This window comes from Capricornis sumatraensis, chromosome 11 (genome assembly GCF_032405125.1).
Source record: "Capricornis sumatraensis isolate serow.1 chromosome 11, serow.2, whole genome shotgun sequence".
Taxonomy (NCBI): Eukaryota; Metazoa; Chordata; class Mammalia; order Artiodactyla; family Bovidae; genus Capricornis; species Capricornis sumatraensis.
Genome location: NC_091079.1, coordinates 58364680 through 58385639, shown reverse-complemented (window position 1 = coordinate 58385639; position 20960 = coordinate 58364680).

Genomic DNA, 20960 nt, shown 5'->3' with positions numbered 1-20960 from the left:
TGTGTGATGTAGCTGCTTCCTAGGATGGAAATAAAAATTACTGGAATAAAAGCTATTTTGGAAACTGATTTTCAAATCACAAATAATTACCATATTTTTACAGATGTAAGAGTTGGACCATAAAGAAGGCTGAGGACCAAAGAATTAATGCTTTAGAATTACGGTGGTGGGGAAGACTCTTGAGAGTCCCTTGGGCAGCAAGGAGATCAAACCAGTCAATCCTAAAGGACCCTGAATATTCAGCTGAATATTTTAGCTGAAGTGCCAGTATTTTGGCCACCTGATGTGAAAAGCCGAGTCTTGGAAGAAACCCTGATGCTAGGCAAGAATGAGGGCAGAAGGAAAAGGGGCGGCAGAGGATGAGATGGTTAGATAGCATCGTCAACTCAAGGGACATGAATCTGAGCACACTCCGGGAAATGGCAGAGGATAGAGGAGCTGGGCGTGCTGCAGTCCTCTGTTTCTTCACTGGAGTGTGTCTAAAATGAGTCCTATTTTACAGGTTTATCAATTTGCTATTTCTTTGACCATTGTTATTATTTTTCCAGTTATACATTTAGGAATTCTTGACATCACCTTGACTTTCATTCAGTTCCTCAATCCCTGTTACACCTTTTTGAGATTTGCTTGCTCCGCCTGTCCTCATGCCACCAGCTAATCTAGGTCTTTATTACTTCATCACTGGATCACTAAGATAGCCTCATATCTGGTTTCTCTGGTAAATAGCTCTCTCCTCCAATCTATCTTTTATGCTTTTGACAGACTAATTTGGTAAGGGGCCAATTTCATCATTTTACTTCTTTTGTCAAAAATTAAAAAGGGCTTCCTCTTATCTACCACATTGAATCCAGATTCTTCTGCTTGCCTTTCGCTGTGCTTTATTATCTCTTTCTCCCCCTTGCAAATTTATTTTATTGTTCTGTGCCAGAAAAACCTGTCAAAAATATCTCTTAGTTGTCCTTTCCAAATGCAGTGATTAGACTCTAAATTTGTCATGCATCATTACTCCTAAACTGCATCAAATAGGAGGGATTTCTTTGCTTCTTTTATTTCCAAATTCCAGTCATTGTTAAAGTCCAATCATTTCACACATTTACTAGAAATCATTATTTTATTTTGATCTCATATTCCTTTATTTGAAGCACTTATTTTCAGTTTCAGTATGTTCAGTATGTTATACATGAATAATTAATTTTCATTTCTAAAACTACCCTCTTAGCCAAACACTACGCTTATTGTACAGTGAGTAGAATCTTAATCAACCTTCACAACAATCCTAGGAGGTAGAGATTCTTAATGCCTATAGATTAACACCTCAAGTTTCCAGAAACAATGAATGACCCTGAAGATCCACTATTCTCCCTACAAAGAAACATTTTATTATGCTTAATTTAAGGTTGTCAAATTTAACAAATAAAAATATGGTAATAAAATACTTAAATTTGAATTTTAATTAAAAAATCAAATATTTTTGTATAAGCATGTTCCATGCAATATTTAAGACATATTCATACAAAAATATTATTTATGGTTTACCTGAAATTCAATCAACTGATTTCCTGCATTTTATTTGAAAACTTTGGCCTAAATCTGACATGGATCGCAAAACTTTTCATACCAAATAGTATATTTTTCATATGTTTTAAGAAAATGGACAATAACAAGGCTCCTCTTCCCCTGGGATCAGCTTATACTTTTAGTGAAAGTAGAACTAGATGTTGGCTCTCTGATCTTCCTCCTGGATTGCTCCAATACATGGCTATTAGACACAAAATATAAAGAAAAAATAATTAAATTAAAAGCAAAATCTTTGGGACCAAAAGAGAAATAAAATGCTAAGCAGTCAGTGGGGTTTAAGCCACACACTCCTAGATTCTTGGTCAAGAAGCAGGATTAGAAGGAAAAGAGACAGACTCATGAAGGAAAAGCAGAAAAAAGATGCTGAGCATAAGACGGAGTCAGGAGTTAAGGGCAGTAACTGAAACTAGGGTTTGAGGTAGGTTTCTTCACTCACGAAAAGCAGCTGGACAGCAGCCATTGCCAAGCAATCCTGAGGTTATGCTCATGTCATATTGATGCTTAAGAAAGTGAGATACATTTCTTACTTCAGTTTTTTCATTCAAAACCTCAGGGAAATAATAGATAGCCAACAGATTTATTCTGAGGATCTAATGATGAATACTCTTTAAAGCAATAAGTCAATAAATTAGAACATTTCTAGACAGCACCTATAATCAGCCTATAAATGTGATTACAACTTTATAAACACGGTCTCATTATTACATTGAGGTGGTAAAACTAGGTCATTTACTCTTGTCTTTAGAAGTGGAACCTGAAGATCAGATTAATTAAGTGTTTTATTCCAACCTATACTAAGGAATAACAGGGGTGGCTCAGAGGTTAAAGCATCTGGCGGCAATGTGGGAGACCCGGGTTCGATCCCTGGGTCAGGAAGATCCCTTGGAGAAGGAAATGGCAACTGACTCCAATATTCTTGCCTGGAGAATCCCATGGACGGAGGAGCCTGGTGGGCTACAGTCCACGGGATCACAAAGAGTCAGACGCAACTGAGCAACTTCACTTTCACTTTCTTTCATACTAAGGAAGGGGGCTTCCTTGATGGCTCAGTAGGTAAAGAATCTGCCTGTAATGGAGGAGACGCATGTTTGATCCCTGGATCGGGACAATCCCCTGGAGGAGGAAATGACAATCCCTTCCAATATTCTTGCCAGGGAAATCCCATGGACAGAGGAGTCTGGTAGGCTACAGTTCATGGGTGTTGCAAGAGTCGGATACGACTTAGTGACTTAACCACCACCACATACTAAGGAAATGTTTGGGCCAGGATTTGAACCCAAGTCTGACCAATAACCACTGTACCATGTGTGTTGTTATCAGTGGTGTAATTTATTAAGTGGGAAACAAATCACAGAAAGAAGTGATTAAGTTCAGATAGTCAGTAGATGGTTGGAAGGAGTGAAAAATAAGCAACTTCACAGAAAACAACCATTTGAATTTTCAGACTCTAAGCATGATTTGTCACCAAAGATATATTTAATTATATTGTGGATAAGTTCATATATATTGGTTTGTAAATTGACCCTATAAACATGGAGGACAGGGAGGCTGAAAAACAGGCAGATCACTGCAGACTGGTAAGCAAGGGAACATGCGAGGCTTGTCTTGGGCAGTCACAAGGTGAGCAGGTCTCTACACCTGTCTTCCAGAATCTTAAAAGGTTATCTTCAGACTTTAACTAGGTTCAGTCACATCTACAGTCCAGATGGTCTCAACACACATTTCTCTCTCAAAGCTGTGTCCTTGAAATAGTTACTATTGTGGGAATGGTGAGCAGAAGGTAACTTCCAAGGACAGAGGAGGAGGTGAGGGGCCACTAATTGCCCAGGTCTAGCTCTTGGTCATGTCCTCTCAATGATCTCCTCCAACAGTGCCCTCTACTCTCTCATCAATTACTTTATCCAGGGGAATGTTAGCCTTAAAATAGGTGTTAAACAGATGTGGCTTGGTCAATCTTGGGGCTCCCCAGGTGGCCCTAGTGGTAAAGAACTTGCCTGCCAATGCAGCAGACATGAGACTCGGGTTCCTTAGATGGGTTGGGAAGATCCCTTGGAGAAGGGCATGGCAGCCCCTTCCAGTGTTCTTGCCTGGAGTATCTCATGGACAGAGAAGCCTGGCAGGCTACAATCCATGGGGTCGCAAAGAGTCAGACACGACTGAAGTGGTTTATCATGTACCCACACCCAGTCAATGTATTGATAGTGAGAATATCATCTTCCAAGGATCATTCCTATCTAGCTGAATAAAACAAATATATATACATAAGGAAATAAGGAGTCTCTATGAAGGTGAAAGAAGAGAGTGAAAAAGCTGGCTTAAAACTCAAAACTCAAAAAACGAAGACCATGGCATCCGGTCACATCACTTCATGACAAATAGGTGGGGAAACAACGGAAACAGTGACAGACTATTTTCTTGAGCTCCAAAATCACTGCAGACAGTGACTGCAGCCATGAAATTAAAAGACACTTGCTCCTTGGAAGAAAATCTATGATAATCTAGACAGTGTATTAAAAAGCAGAGACATTGCTTTGCCAACAAAGGTCTGTATAGTCAAATCTATGGTCTTTCTAGTCACATATGAACATGAGAGCTGGACAATAAAACAGGCTGGGCACTGAAGAATTGATGTCTTCAAACTGTGGTGCTGGAGAGGACTCTTGAGAATCCGTTGGACTGGAAGGAGATCAAACCAGTCAATACTAAAGGAAATCAACCCTGAATATTCATTGGAAGGACTGATGAAGCTCCAATACTTTGGTCACCTGATGTGAAGAGCTGACTCATTGGAAAAGACCTTGAAGCTGGAAAAGATTGAAGGCAGGAGGAGAAGGGGATGACAGAGGACAAGATGGGTGTATGGCATCACTGACTCAATGGATATGAGTTTGAGCAAACTCCAGGAGACTGTGAAAGCCTGGGAAGCCTGGCGTGCTGCAGTCTAGGGGTCACAAAGAGCCAGACATAACTGAGCAACTGAACAACAACAGGACCCCCTTGATTAGAGTTTAGGCATTTGCTTTCCAAGCTGTAATGTCTGTGGAACTCACCCGGTACCTATGGTTCTGAGGAAAAATGGATTAGTGGGGGTGCTTTAATGACTACAGCAAATAGCCCAGAGCCAACAACCTAAGTATACTAACATGATAAACAGTTATATTTTACCTGTTTCACTTTCTCTTCCAAAGTAGATGAGAGAATGGAAGGACAGAGGAAAAATGGGCAGGAAAGTAGGCAGCTTACTCCACATAGTCAGTCATTCATGGACCAAGGCTCTCCATCTGGTACCAACACACTCCCCTACAATCTCAGAACTTTTTACTGGATTCTCCATCTGATTACCCAGTGAGTAAAGATCCAGCATGGAAAATAGTGCAAGAGCTTATGGAGGCCAAGTCAGAAGCGATAGTAGGTTACTTCTACCCATATTCCATTTTTTAGAATGATAGTGCGACAGGCTAACTGTAGGAAAGGCTGGCCATTGCTGTCAATCTGTGAGCCTGGGAGGGAATTAAAATGCATTTGATGAAATAAGGGCACTGTTCCACCCTAAACCTATAAAATATGAAGTGGAGCCTAGTTGCAAGACAGTCAAAACCAACAATTATCATAATTTGGCATAGGAAGAGATTACCATTGGCAGTCTCAGACTGTGCTTTCAATTCTTATTTATTTTATCACCAGTGGTGGCTTCTTTTCCCTTCAAGGATATCAAGGAATCTTATGCTTTATTTCTGGAGGTTTCACTGAAGCCTCTTCTTGTAGCCTTAATGCATTTAGAGGTATAAGTGATTGATATGCTCTTCAAATGTAATAAATTCATGACCTGATTATTTATGATGGTAACTTCTACTTGTGTAATGTTTTATAACAAACTCTCTCATACATTATATCACTATATCTTTCAATATATGCTATTATTTCTAATTTCATAGACATTCAATCAAACACAAGTAATAGGCTTGCCCATCATAGCCCAGTTTGTAAATCAAAGAGAAAATCAAATACAAGATTCTTTGTTTTTTAAATCCAAAGTAAGCATCATTTGCACTTTGAAAACACAATTAGAATAAAATGGCTATTAAAACTCCAGATTATCTTTTTGCACCCTTTGCAATTATAATATAGATATATTAATCTATTTATTACCACTGTGTGTTTACTCTTGTTCACATATTCAGTTCAGTTCAGTTCAGTTCAGTTCATTTCAGTGGCTCAGTCATGTCCGACTCTTTGTGACCCCATGAACTGCACTACACCAGGCTTCCCTGTCCATCATCAACTCTCGGAGTTTACTCAAACTCATGTCCATTGAGTCGGTGATGCCATCCAGCCATCTCATCCTCTGTAGTCCCCTTTTCCTCCTGCCCTCAATCTTCCCCAGCATCAGGGTCTTTTCAAATGAGTCAGCTCTTCATGTCAGGTGGCCAAAGTATTGGAGTTTCAGCTTCAACATCAGTCTTTCCAAAGAATACCCAGGACTGATTTCCTTTAGCATAGACTGGTTGGATCTCCTTGCAGTCCAAGGGATTCTCAAGAGTCTTCCCCCATGCCACACTTCAAAAGCATCAATTCTTTGGCACTTAGCTTTCTTTTTAGTCCAACTATCACATCCATATATGACCAATGGAAAAACCATAGCCTTGACTAGATGGACCTTTGTTGGCAAAGTAATGTCTCTGCTTTTAAATATGCTGTAGGTTGGCCATAACTTTCCTTCCAACGAGTAAGCATCTTTTAATTTCATGGCCACATTTACCATCTGCTGTGATTGTGGAGCTCAAAAAATAAAGTCAGCCACTGTTTCCACTATTTCCCCATCTATTTGCCATGAACTGATGGGGCCAGATGCCATGATCTTGGTTTTCTGAATGTTGAGCTTTAAGCCAACTTTTTTACTCTCCTCTTTCAATTTCATCAAGAAGCTTTTTAGTTATTCTTCACTTTCTGCCATAAGGGTGGTGTCATCTGCATATCTGAGGTTATTGACATTTCTCCCAGCAATCTTGATTCCAGCTTGTGCTTCTTCCAGCCCAGCATTTCTCATGATATATTCTGCATATAAGTAAAATAATCAGGATGACAATATACAGACTTGACGTACTCCTTTCCTGATTTGGAACCAGTCCATTGTTCCATGTCCCGTTCTAACTATTGCTTCCTGACTTGCATACAGGTTTCTCAAGAGGCAGGTCAGGTGGTATGATATTCCCATTTCTTTCAGAATTTTCCACAGTTTATTGTAATCCACACAGTCCAAGGCTTAGGCATAGTAAATAAAACAGAAATAGATTGTTTTTTTTTTTTTTTTTTTTCTGGAAATCTCTTGCTTTTTTGATGATCCAGTGGATGTTGGCAATTTGATCTCTGGTTCCTCTGCCTTTTCTAAAACCAGCTTGAACATCGGGAAGTTCACGGTTCACATATTGCTGAAGCCTGGCTTGGAGAATTTTGAGCATTACTTTACTAGCGTGTGAGATGAGTGCAGTTTTGAGGCAGTTTGAGCATTTTTTGTCATTCCCTTTCTTTGGGATTGAAATGAAAACTGACCTTTTCCAGTCCTATGGCCACTGCTGAGTAGCAGGCAAATTTGGCCTTGGAGTACAGAATGAAGCAGGGCAAAGGCTAGCAGATTTTGCCAAGGGAACACACTGGTCATAGCAAATACCCTCTTCCAACAACACAAGAGAAAACTCTACACATGGACATCACCAGATGGCCAACACTGGAATCAGATTGATTATATTCTTTGCAGCCAAAGATGGAGAAGCTCTATAGAGTCAGCAAAAACAAGACCGGGAGCTGACTGTGGCTCAGATCATGAATTCCTTATTGCCAAATTCAGACTTAAATTGAAGAAAATGGGGAAACCACTAGATGATTTAGGTGTGGCCTAAATAAAATCCTTTATGATTATACAGTGGAAGTGAAAAATAGATTTAAAGGACTAGATCTGATAGATAGAGTGCCTGATGAACTATGGACAGAGGTTCGTGACATTGTACAGGAGGCAGGGACCAAGACCATCCCCAAGGAAAAGAAATGCAAAAAGGCAAAATGGTTGTCTGAGGATGCCTTACAAATAGCTGTGAAAAGAAGATAAGCTAAAATCAAAGGAGAAAAGGAAAGATATACCCATTTGAATGCAGAGTTCCAAAGAATAGCAAGGAGATATAACAAAGCCTTCCTCAGTGATCAGTGCAAAGAAATAGAGGAAGACAATAGAATGGGAAAGACTAGAGATCGCTTCAAGAAAATGAGAGATACTAGTGGACAGGGAGGAGGCCTGGCATGCTGCGATTCATGGGGTCACAAATAGTCGGACACGACTGAGTGACTGAACTGAACTGAACTGAACTGAACTGAAGGGAACATTTCATGCAAAGATGGTCTCAAGAAAGGACAGAAATGGTATGGACCTAACAGAAGCAGAAATATTAAGAAGAGGTGGCAAGAATACATAGAAGATCTGTACAAAAAAATATCTTCATGACCCAGATAATTATGATGGTATGGTCACTCACCTAGAGCCAGACATCCTGGAATGTGAAATCAAGTGGGCCTTAGGAAGGATCACTATGAACAAAGCTAGTGGAGGTGATGGAATTCCAGTTGAGCTATTTCAAATCATAAAAGATGATGCTGTTCACATATTACCTACTCTAAATGTGCCTACTATGTCATTTTAGGCAAGGGTTCCACATGCCTGCAGGGCTGGGTTTGATTAGTTGGTGACATGCCAAACATAATTTTTTCTGGCTGATGAAAATTAGAAGTTACCTTTTGTTCCTGCTGAGCCTTCAAAAGTATTTCAGTGAAATATGCATGCCACTGTCATTATCATGGATTCCATATTTGAAATTCCATCTATTCATTACAATTTACTTGTAACCCCCAAATCAATATTTGCAGTCCTTTTGAGGATCATCTGTGCACATGTACATGACAGCAAAAGGCTTGAGTTTTCCAAGGAACATTTTCCCAGATGAGGCTGAACAAAGCAATGCTCTGCCTTCTTGGTGTTTTAAGTAGAGGTCATTACTTTACAAGGTTGTGTTAGTTTCTGCTGTACATCAATTAAGCACACTTATATCCCCTTCTTTCTGAGCCTCCCTCTTTCCTCTCGACTTCTTATTTAACTTTCACATTGTCAACAAGTGTTCTTCATTTGGCCTATTCAGTGCTACATTTTCCTCTTTTTTTTTTTTTTTTTTGCTTTTTCTTCATACTTTTACTTTTTTTAATTGTCCCCAAGTTTTGTGCTGAAGTGCTGTCTAGTGTTCCTAAGTACAAAGCTGTTATGTCACTTGTGAGAAAATGCATGTGTTAGATAAGCTTTGTTCAGGCATGAGTTGTATAGTTCTGTTGGCTGTGAGTTCACTGTTAATATATCAGAATATATTAAGTAAGATGTTTTTAATCTCCTGGTAGCTCAGTTGGTTGAGAACCCACTTGCAATGCAGGAGACCCTGGTTTGATTCCTGGGTTGGGAAGATCCACTGGAGAAGGGATATGCTACCCACTCCAGTATTCTTGGGTTTCCCTTGTGGTTCAGCTGGTAAAGAATCCCCCTGCAATGTGCGAGACGGGGTTCTATCCCTGGGTTGAGAAGATCCCCTGGAGAAGGGAAAGACTGTCTACTCCAGTATTCTGGCCTAGAGAATTCCACAGGCTGTGTAGTACATAGGGTTGCAAAGAGGTGGACACAACTGAGCAACTTTCACAACAATCAGAAGAGAACGTTATGTATCAGTTGGTTGATAAAAATGTGATAGGAGGCTTTGAGGAACCTAACCCTGTATTTTGACAAAGAGCAATGACTCAATTACTAATTCAGTGTTTATGATGATTTTACAAAACATAACTACTGTGAATAATGAAAATCAACTGTACATGGCTGTCAGCCACAATCAACATAGTTCCAAACCCTTTGAGCAAAGAGTACAAATCTTTTTTTTTAAAGGTATACACTTGTCTTTTGTAATAATACAATAATGTCAGCAAAAGAATTTTGTTATTACTTATATAAAAACAAAATATCTTACTATCCTTTGACCTAGTTTATGATGAAAAACTAAAGGTTTTAGTGATTATAAGCAGACCAGAGATATTTGACATTTAAGAGAGAGAGGTAGATTAATGATGTTTGATAGACCAGGTGTGCTGCTCTTAAAACATATAAAGTAGGCATATGTCCATTTCTTTTCTCGCATTAGAACTTGGTAAACATTGTGAGGAAAGTATAGATTCCAGTATTCTCTTCCAGCAGATCAGAGTCTGCTTCCCTGAAACCATCACTAGAGACATGAGAAGGAATGGAGGATAAACATTTCAGGGCAAAGAAGAATTTTAGTAATCTAGCAATGGTAAACCCTGCAAATGATTTCTGTTCCTTTTCCTCTAGAAACAGAACCTTGGTGTGTTCTTCACTGTCATACATGGTGAGAGTGAAATGCACTCTTCATGTAAAATGCTTGTAGATGAATTTGCTATGATATAAAGATAGGCTACATCAAGAAAAAAAGAATAAATACAAGGTGGTCAATAATAGAAAATCAAATGTGTTTATTCTAGATTTTCCCTGGTTCAATTACCTCCACTAACATATAGTAAGATTCTTCCTCTACCCTCTTTGGTATATTTGGTAAATGCTATAAAACAATAACCACAAAGGGCTTTTTGCTTATGGCTGTCAGTTTTTTTCAGTTGCCTGAGTCCTCAGAAGGCTGAGCACCAAAGAACTGATGCTTTTGAACTGTGGTGGAGAAGACTCTTGGGAGTCCCTTGGAGATCAAACCAGTCGATCCTAAAGAAAATCAGTCCTGAATATTCATTGGAAGGACTGATACTAAAACTGAAGTTCCAATACTTTGGCCACCTGATGGGAAGAATTGACTCATTGGAAAAGACCCTGATGCTGGGAAAGATAGAAGGCAGGAGGAGAAGGGGATGACAGAGGATGAGATGGTTGGATGGCATCAACAACTCAATGGACTTGAGTTTGAGCAAGCTCTGGGAGACAGTGAATGACAGGGAAGCCTGGTGTGGTGCAGTCCATGGGGTCACAAAGAGTCAGACACGACTGAGGGACTGAACAGAAGCAACTTGTTTCTTGCTTGTCATGATACTTGATCATTCTTACTTAATAGGGCTTCCCAGGTGGCTCAGTGGTAAAGAATCCGCCTGCCAATACAGGAGATGCAGAAAACTTGGGCTTAATCCCTGGATCAGGAAGATCCCCTGGAGGAGAGCATGACAACCACTCCAGTATTCTTGCCTGGGAAACCCCATGGACGAAGAAGCTTGGTGAGCTACAGTCCATGAGGTAGCAAGAGTTGGACATGACTGAGCAACTAAGCATGCATGCATGCATTAAATATGGAAGGTATCCATCCATCAGTCAACTAATCCTTCTCTCTTCCCCTACACCGTACACATTTAACTACAACGTCATCATACAATGCCAATGCTTATTAAATCACTTATTGTCTCTTTGTGCTAGGAAATGGGGATTACTTTTTCAACAAATATGTATTTTTCTATTTTGACAATGTGCTGTACATTAATAGCTTTTAGGGCATTTAAAATTTTGTATTTTTATACAACCACGTGATAACTGCAATACTTACATACTTGACTTATCACTTGGATAAATTCTATGAACATTTTAAATTTTGGTAAATATTGAAAACAACACTCTAGGAGGGGCATATAAGCTTGAACATCCTCCAACAGAGTATGTGGGTGTTATTTTCCCAAACCCTCTCCAACTCTAAAATCCTCATTTCTATTTTACTCTAATATTTAGGCAAAAACTAAAACAATACAATGCAAAAGAGAGAGAGAGAGAGAAAGAAAACAGAAGGAGAGATAAAAGAGAAGAATCACAGAACATAAAATCTTAATTTACTTTTATAAATTATTTTTAGTAGATTAACCGCTTTCCTACATTTATTAGCCATTTGTACTTCATTGAATTATCTATTATATCATTTACCCATTTATATTTTAAGGTACCTTCATTTGTAAACTTCCCTGGTAGCTCCAATGGTAAAGAATCTGCCTACAATGCAGGAGACCCAAGTTTGCTTGCTGGGTCAGAAAGATCCCCCTGGAGAAGAGAATGGCAACCCACTCCAGTATTCTTGCCTGGAGAATTCCATGGAATAAGAGCCTGGTGGGCCACAGTACATGGAGTCACAGAGTAAGACATGACTAATTGACTAACACACACATTTGTGAACACTTTAAAATGTATATTATTTTAAAGAATACTATTTTTATATTAGAGGAAGCCTTTCACATAGCAATATAAAGTGATGCTTTCAGTAGTACTCTACAATTACATTTTGCAATACAGACATTTGGTGGGTTTTGTGAGATGTGTGTGTGTGTGTGTGTGTGTGTACTCAGTAGTGTCCGACTCTGAGACCACATGGACTGTAGCCCACCAGGCTTCTCTGTCCATGGAAATTTCCAGGCAAGAGTACTGGAGTGGGTTGCCATTTCCTAACTATAATTCAGAGCAGACTCTGTATGAGAAAATAACTAAATTATTATCCTGACAGGATACAGTCCAAAGAGTCTTCGCAAAGTGTCGGATACGACTGAGCGACTAATACTAGACATTAAATCAGGTATCTTCCCCTTCTATTTCTCATTTCTTTCTTTCAGTAACTCCTCTTCTTTCCTCTAATAATAGTGTTCATGTATAGCGATTTAACTACTAAAATTTATTACCTCTCCTTCATCTTGTTCTTTTCCATTTTTCCTTGTATAATACATAAGGCTAAAGATCTAAGACCAATATGATATTAGCCTAAACTGAACAGTCTTAGAAAACTATTCTCAGTAGGGTTTCCAACAGTTTGACAGCTTGCCAACAAGTGTTCAGTGCTACCCTGAATGTAACTGAGTGGACATCAAACTTCAACCAAGAAAAGCCTGGAAGAAATTTTCAAATTATATGTCCTAAGCATTTCCAACAGACGTCATGCCCACAGCATATCATTGTGGTCAGTTTAGCAAGTATTAATAGCCAATATTTATTCAACATTTATATTCTGGGATCATTCAAACCGTTTAAATGTATTCATTCATGTCATTCACATAACAGCACCTCAAGGCAGGTACTATAAAAAATTCTTACCTTAAAGCTGAGATAACTGGGGCACTGAGAGTTTTAATCATTTGCACAAGATCACATAACCAATAAAGGTTACAGGAAATTTAGAACCCAGATTATTTCATTGTAGAAGCTTTGAGTATAGCTATTAGGTTAGTGGTTGTTTGATGAGTTGAAAGACCTCAAATTTAATCTTGTGTAGTTGGCATCCTAAGCATGTCTAGAATTCAACTGTATGGAACTGGAATTGCCAGTAAACTCTGCAGAGTCGTATTTCAGGGCCACTGGAGAATCTTCACAGGTTCGTAGAACTGTCAAACTGCCAAACATGCAGCCCCACCTTCGGATTATATCTTGGTCTTAGCCATTGAGAATGCTACATCTAACGGTGCCATGAGCTACCCAATCAAAAAGAGATAGAGAGAAATATTTTCCAAAACAATATTGAAGAAAACAGCATTGAGTAGTTGGGGATGAAAGTGAATCTCTTAAATTACTCAAAACTCCTAATATCTGTTCTCAAAGCAAGATTCTCAGAAGATGATCAGCCATGTAAGAACTGTTGTGTTTGACTCTCAAGCTGAGCAACAAGCTGAAACAATAGCCCATTTGTCAAAATCACACTCAACAATCAAAGATGTGCTGCCTTCATAGGACATCAGATAAAACAAAATGATGTGGATGTTTCTGAGGGTCCAGTGTATTATAGGTTCTGGCCCTGTGACTTCAATTATTTTTAAAAATATTATCTTCACAATATAGCTGGTGAATTTAATTTTGGTAAATTGGTTGCTATTGTTTCAAAGCATCCTCTAATTTAAATGCAGGAGCTTCTGTATTCCTTTCTCAGGTTCAGAATCAAATCCACCTTTTAATCCATTAAAAGGGAGGTATGAAAACCTTCATTTTAAAGATAAGGAACCCAAGACTCCTCAGATTTCATAGCTACTAAGTGGCAGAACCAAGTTGTAAACCTAAACTTTTTTTTTTTTAAGCGTCTGCCTACAATGCGGGAGACCTGGGTTCAATCCCTGGGTCGGGAAGATCTCGTGGAGAAGGAAATGGCAACCCACTCCAGTATTTTGCCTGGAAAATCCCATGGATGGAGGAGCCTGTTGGGCTACAGTTCATGGGGTCGCAAAGAGTGGGACACGACTGAGCGACTTCACTCACGCATTCAAAAACAAAAATAAACCTGAGATGATCTGTTATTCAAGCCAGCATGGTGACATCTGAACCCAGGTCTCATCAATATCCACAATATCTCTTCTCCATGCTCAGTATTTTCAACTGCTGTTCATATGAAATTATTTTAGGACTTTATCACAAGTCTGGCTACCTCCTTCTGAAAATATGTTAAAATTCTTTAAAGACAGACACCAACACCTGACCACTCTTTTCTGACCACCAGAGAATTCTATCTCACACCTTAGCCTCTCTAGGCTTCAGTTTTCCATAAATTGGTTTATGACATTTAAATACTTTCTATTTCACAGAGACGTGAATTTCAATTAAATCACATGGCAAATTTTCTAAATTATACATTGCTATACTTTCGTACCAGCATTAAAATTACAAGAGGTATATTTGAAGTTCAGTATTTTTTCAATAATTATCTGTAGTCGTAAGATTTTCTCTTAAAAGATAGACTATGATTTCTATTGATATACATTCTACTTACTTCAAAAGGTCTCTGTTTCCTAAGCATTAGCTTGATGTTTCATATGGTGCACAAACGGAGTGTATCTTGTACTGTCTCTAATTTGCAAATCGAAAAAGACAGGAAGTAGAAACCATTTGGTAAATTAATGAAACATTTAACAATTATACAAATTTTGTGACTCCAAAATCAGTACATTAAGGCTTTTGATTCACTTATCTTTAATTCATGTGTAGTTCACTGATGCAAATGTTTTGGATATAATGTTTCTATTGAATCAAATGTATGCTCCATTAAAGGCTCTGAGTGACCTTAGGGCCTTATCTGACTTAATTCAAATGATATTAATGATGGAACACATTCTCATTTACTATAAATTTTAAAAAACCTTTCATACCGTTGCTCAGGAAAATGATTGCCACGGGTGGCAACTTTTACTACAATGAAAACTTGTGTGGTATTTATTTGCCTATTAGATTTACTCTTGATTAGCATAGAGACAATTTCTGGGATTTATTTTATTTTTAAACTATAAAATATATAATAAATATATAGAAAAAGAATAATATCAATAAAAAAGCAAGGAAATAAGTCAGTATTTCTAAAACTTCATGCTGATCTATATATTTCCAGACATTTTTATGTATGTATATATTTTATGCAGTTATGTTTTACAGTATGCTCTCTTACTAAATATATTGTAAACATTTTCAAAATCAATAAATACATTTCTTCAAATTCATTTCATTAATCTCTAGCATTTCAGCATATAAATGGAATGATTTCTCAATCACTCTTTATAGAAAGTCCTTTTTAGTCTAATTTTACTTGCTAAGTGTTACAATAACTGTATTTGTGGTTAAATTTTATCCTAATACTTCACTGTTTCCTAGGGATAGATAACTAACACTGGAACTGCAGTCTTCAAGGGTTTAGATACAGATTGCCAAAGTGATTCATAGAATGGGTTTATGGATTCTATGAATTGACTTCCCACAATCTCCTTGTTTTAAGGCAACACTGGCTGTAGTCATTTTTAAGTTAAATCTTTCTCAGTCCCATAAATGATACATCTTCTTGAAAATTGCAAGTCTTTCCTGGTCATTACAATTTAAAATTGTTAATTGGCTATTTTAATATCTTTTCCTGCACAGTTCATGTTCATTTCATGTTCTTTTTTATAAATTATAAATAAAGTGTTCTTTTTTCTTTTTTTTTTTTGGTCTTAATTTTAAGAGTATTTTTTAACATTTATTTAAGAATAATTATCTTCTCTCTGTTTAGATTTTTAATCTATTTTAAAATTTACAATTTTTTTATATGAAAAGTTAATGTGTCTTGAATGTAAGGGAGAAAACAATTTTGCCTCTTTTCTAGAGTTTTTTGGTTGGGCCTGAGAATTAAACTGACAAAGGACAGATTAATAGGAGAAAAGCATACAAATTTATATGTTTTACATAACACAGGAAATGAGCCCCAAAATAGTGGCAAAACCTAAATACTTTTATACTAGGTTGAACAAAGAAAGGCAATTGTAGAAAAGGAACTAAAATGTATGGCGAGGCTAAAGGAAGATAAATTACTTTCACAAGGTCTGTTTGTACAAGCCTTAGTGAAAATTGCTCAATAAATAAGTTATTGTCAGAAGTTATCTTTGGTAGCTGACAGGCCCAGGGTCATTGAGTTGGGTAAGCCAGCTCATTTTGGTTCTGCACGTTGACCTTGATTACTCCTTGTCTAAACTATGATACTGTAATATAATTATAAAAAGGACAAACCTAGAGAGAGGCATTGTACACTAATTCTGATACTTGAGTGTGTTAGTCACTCAGTTGTGTCCTATTCTTTGCAACCAAATGGACTGCAGCCCCCCTCTGTCCATGGGATTTCCCAAGCAAAAATACTAGAGTGGATTGCCATTTCCTTCTCCAGAGGATCTTCCCAACCCAGAGATCAAACCTGGGTCTCCTGCATTACAGGCATATTCTTTACCCTCTGAGCCACTGGGGAAGCCTATATCATTTGTAAGCTACTTATCATCTCTATGTTTCAGTTGCTTTATCAGTAAAATTTGGTTGCTCATTCACATCTCTTGCCTTTGTCCATATGCATTTGTACCTTAATTTTTTCACACTGTATATTGATTTATTCAAATATATAATGAGAGGTGATAATGATATAGCTGTTGTTCCAGATGCTGGAGATACACTGGTTTCTTTTACAGCCCCTAGACTGAATTCCTTGGTGCAATTTTTCTCTCTTGGTGCAATTACAGAAAGCAAATTTTACTTATTTTTCTAGAAAATATTTAACAAAATAATTCCAGCAAATATTTAGCAAGATAATTCCCTGGGCAACTATAGTCTCATATATTCTAAAGCTGCTGAGGTTTCCCCACAAAGTGAGAGGTAGCCTATCCTTTTCCACTATCCAAGAAGTCCTGAGGTCTCAAGAAATTCCATTTGATGTTTCAGAGCATATTGAAGACATAGATTTGAGGGGAAAAGGAAGCTGTCTTCAAGGAGTGCTATTTTTATTACCTTTCTAACACTCTCTGCCATAAAAGAGAAATACTAGCATTTAGTAGAGTTGTCATGGCAGAAAGGTCTGATATTCTCTAAAGATTATACTTGAACCCCTGGGAATGTATCTAGGCAATGAGAATATTGGCCTGTTGTGAGCTTCATACAAAACTGCAGAGGCCATGATCATGTTTGCTTAAACCGTCAGGAAATTCAGATGGAAGGGACAGTGCTACCATGTCTGAGTGAAATACCGGACATCTTCCTCTGGGTTTGTGGACTCGGGATGCCCAGTTTTCAGTATTTATTATCAATGTGACATGTACTCCACCAACTGATGTTCCTCTGGGTTGCTTTAGAGCCCCATGAGCTGTATTCTCTTGGCAGCTGTAGTTATATAAATGGCTCTGGACTGGGAACACAGTTCTTTGTTAAGAGAGATATTCACAAATAAAAGGAAGAGGCTAAAGACACACCAGCCCCTAATATAGATCCCCTTTCTGATGAAATCAGGAGAACTAAAAGATCTGGGGGGAAGCAATAAGAGACCTGTGGATTGTTTTAGGTTGAAACCCACAACTTTAAGTTTGCCCAATTCTAGAAATCTTTATACATTTCATCCTTCAAGTAAGAAACCTTCCTGAGCATATATCATGCACTCAGAAAATAAGTTCATATGAGATTTGACAAGCTTTAATAAGTTATGACCAACATAGATAGCATATTGAAAAGCAGAGACATTACTTTGCCAACAAAGGTCCGTCTAGTCTATGCTATGGTTTTTCCAGTAGTCATGTATGGATGTGAGAGTTGGACTGTGAAGAAAGCTGAGAACCGAAGAACTGATGCTTTTGAACTGTGGTGTTGGAGAAGACTCTTGAGAGTCCCTTGGACTGCAAGGAGATCCAACCAGTCCATTCTGAAGGAGATCGGTTCAGGGTGTTCTTTGGAAGGAATGATGCTAAAGCTGAAACTCCAGTACTTTGGCCACCTCATGCAAAGAGCTGACTCATTGGAAAAGACTCTAATGCTGGGAGGGATTGAGGGCAGGAGGAAAAGGGGACGACAGAGGATGAGATGGCTGGATGGCATTACCGACTCGATAGATGTGGGTTTGGGTGAACTCCGGGAGTTGGTGATGGACAGGGAGGCCTGGCGTGCTGCAATTCATGGGGTCGCAAAGATTCGGACATGACTGAGCGATTGAACTGAACTGAACTGAACTGACTATGTAGTTGTCATTAGCATAATTTTTGAAATCATACATAAATATGCACGTGTTTTAGAAATTTATATTGCCTCTCTAGAGGAAAGTTTTTCACCTTAAAAGGTTCAATTTCTTCCCCTCCTGTTCTTCACCCTGGTCTGCACTCAGTGTCACTGATGACTCTCTCTTTTGTCCCACATGTGGGCCTTCTATGGAAAACTATTAGGTAACTTTAAAAACAAATTACAATTATTGGTTTATCTGTTTATCTCTTCCATTAGATAATGAAACACACTGAACACAGTATATTCAGTCCTGGAACACTGCTGCTGCTAAGTCACTTCAGTCGTGCCTGACTCCGTGTGACCCCATAGATGGCAGCCACCAGGCTCCTCCATCCCTGGGATTCTCCAGGCAAGAACACTGCAGTGGGTTTCCATTTCCTTCTCCAATGCATGAAAGTGAAAAGTGAAAGTGAAGTTGCTCAGTTATGTCCAGCTCTTCACGACCCCAGGGACTGCAGCTTACCAGGCTCCTCCGTCCCTGGGATTTTCCAGGCAAGAGTACTGGAGTGGGGTGCCATCGCCTTCTCCAGTCCTGGAACACAGTGAGTAGCAAATAAATGGCTATGAATTGACTAATGAACCGCACTTACTTGGTTAGTAGTTATGATTCATAAGGAAATACTAAAATATGTCATTTAAAAAAATCTTTTCAATTCTAGAATTATTGCAGAAGTTGATGCAAAGTTGGAAAATTTTCTACTTAAAAAATCACAAAACAAGATTATTTTTAGTAATTATGGTAAGAGTTAAAGAAAGTGAAATGAAAATATTCATTATTTTCATTTTTATTGGTTTAATTTGTAGAGTTAATATTTGAATGTACTATGAACTGTGATTTTTTTCCCTCATTTTCAGTTAGATGTATTATATTTTAAGTGAAGAGTTAATAGAAACAACAAATGACAAACCTTGAAATTGAGAAGGATTAAAGTTACCATAATAAATATTTCCTTTGAAACTTATGAGAATGTTTTGTGATGGTATTATTTAAGAAGCCTATGCTAGTCATTCTCATTATAATGTAATTTATTTCAGAAAGGTGTACTTTGGTCTGGCACTTACAGTGATTTAAAAGGGAAAAGAATACAATACATAATCGCATTTTACACTGGAGCTTAATTTATGTGGAAATCATAGGAAAGACTCCCAAGAACCCTTTGGTTCCTTTGCACAAATACCAAGTTACCTAAATACTGGCACACAGGACAGAAATAGCTGTGTATTTATCCTGTAATTATATGTAACTTAACCTTATAATTAAAGGAACAACAGTTGCCACGTACACAAAGTGCACTTACAGGAAATAAAAGCACTGTAAAATAAGGCAATTACAGAAATAAACTATATAATTAAAAAATCTCTTAAGGCAGCAACAAGACTTGCCCAACTAATTCTGAAAGCGGCAGGATAGTTACTCTAGATGCATTATCCTGTAGTTTACAAAGAATAGAAAATGCATCTTTTTCAGAAGCATGTTCTCTGGAAAAGAACACAAACAAGCTAAAACCTTTCATTTGTTCCCAGAGCTCCTATACCCACCCTGTTTGGGAAAAGACTGAAGTTAGAAGAGCATTCTGAACACTAATGTCCAAATGCATTTTTTATAATAAGTGATGATTCAAAGCAGACCTATCCATTGGCATTGAGAGAAACAGCGTCTCTTTTTAAAGGCTCATCCCAGTAAGTAATATATCACTTTTCCAAAAAAACACCTCAAAAGTAGTTGGACAGATATTTCTCTTTCTGAGTGCCATATATATTTGACCTTGTCTACCCTTTGTTCCAATATGCATACAAGGACTGAGTAAGATTCAGGGAAGAACTTGTATGTGGTTCTCACCAACTTTCACTATAGTTTCTCCAGAAATATCTTCTATTTCTATCCTAGCATTTGTTTACTTTTTTGCAACTGTTTTTAATTGCATCCTCTTTTGTGGGAAATAAGATCTTATAAAGCCTTACTAATTTATCTCATATCACAGATAATGCACATGGAGTATCAAAAATGACTTCTGAATTTCTGACTTATGCAACTGAGTTGATATAAAGGCCAGTCACCAAGACAGAAACTACTGATTAGTGTGGAATATGGTGAGCTTATTTTGGTCCTGTTGGATTTGAAGCTGTCTCAGAACTCATGACTGATATTTTAATGTACACTTATGAACTCCACAGGTAGACCAAGGATACAGAGGATAATGGAAGTCATGAGTGTGGGTAAGGTTTTCTAGAGAGAGAGAGCACGTTGTGATAAACCCAGGTGTAGGACTAAGGTTGTGCAACAGTGACAAGGGATGAAGGGATGAGACAGCCATAGAGACTGAAAAAGAAATGCTTAGTCTTGTAGGAAGAAACACGAGAGAGCACAGGGCCAAAAATGCTAAGGAAAGGCACTTTTTCCAATAAGGCAGAAGGATCAACAATGTTAAATGCTCCTGAGGCATAAAGGGATATGAGAACTAAAAATTACCCTTTGGAATAAAGGGTAATTTAGGACATTTTCATAAAGGACATTGATAACTGAAAGAGGTCACCGATGACAATGGAGCTTTACAGTATTTTTGTGAATCAGAGGACTTTTACACCCAGGGTATAAAACCCACAAGGCAATGTACCCCTTTAAGGCAGATCCCTGATGGAAAAGGAAGGCTCATCCAGACAAACATCCCATTTTCCACTTCTGATCTGTATAACTGGAAAAGTCATAGTAAGGGGTTGAGGGAAGATCCAGATGGGTTTCTGAGTCTGATTAGAAGAATCTTTTAGACCCATGAGCTCAGCTGGGCTGACATCCAGAGCCTCC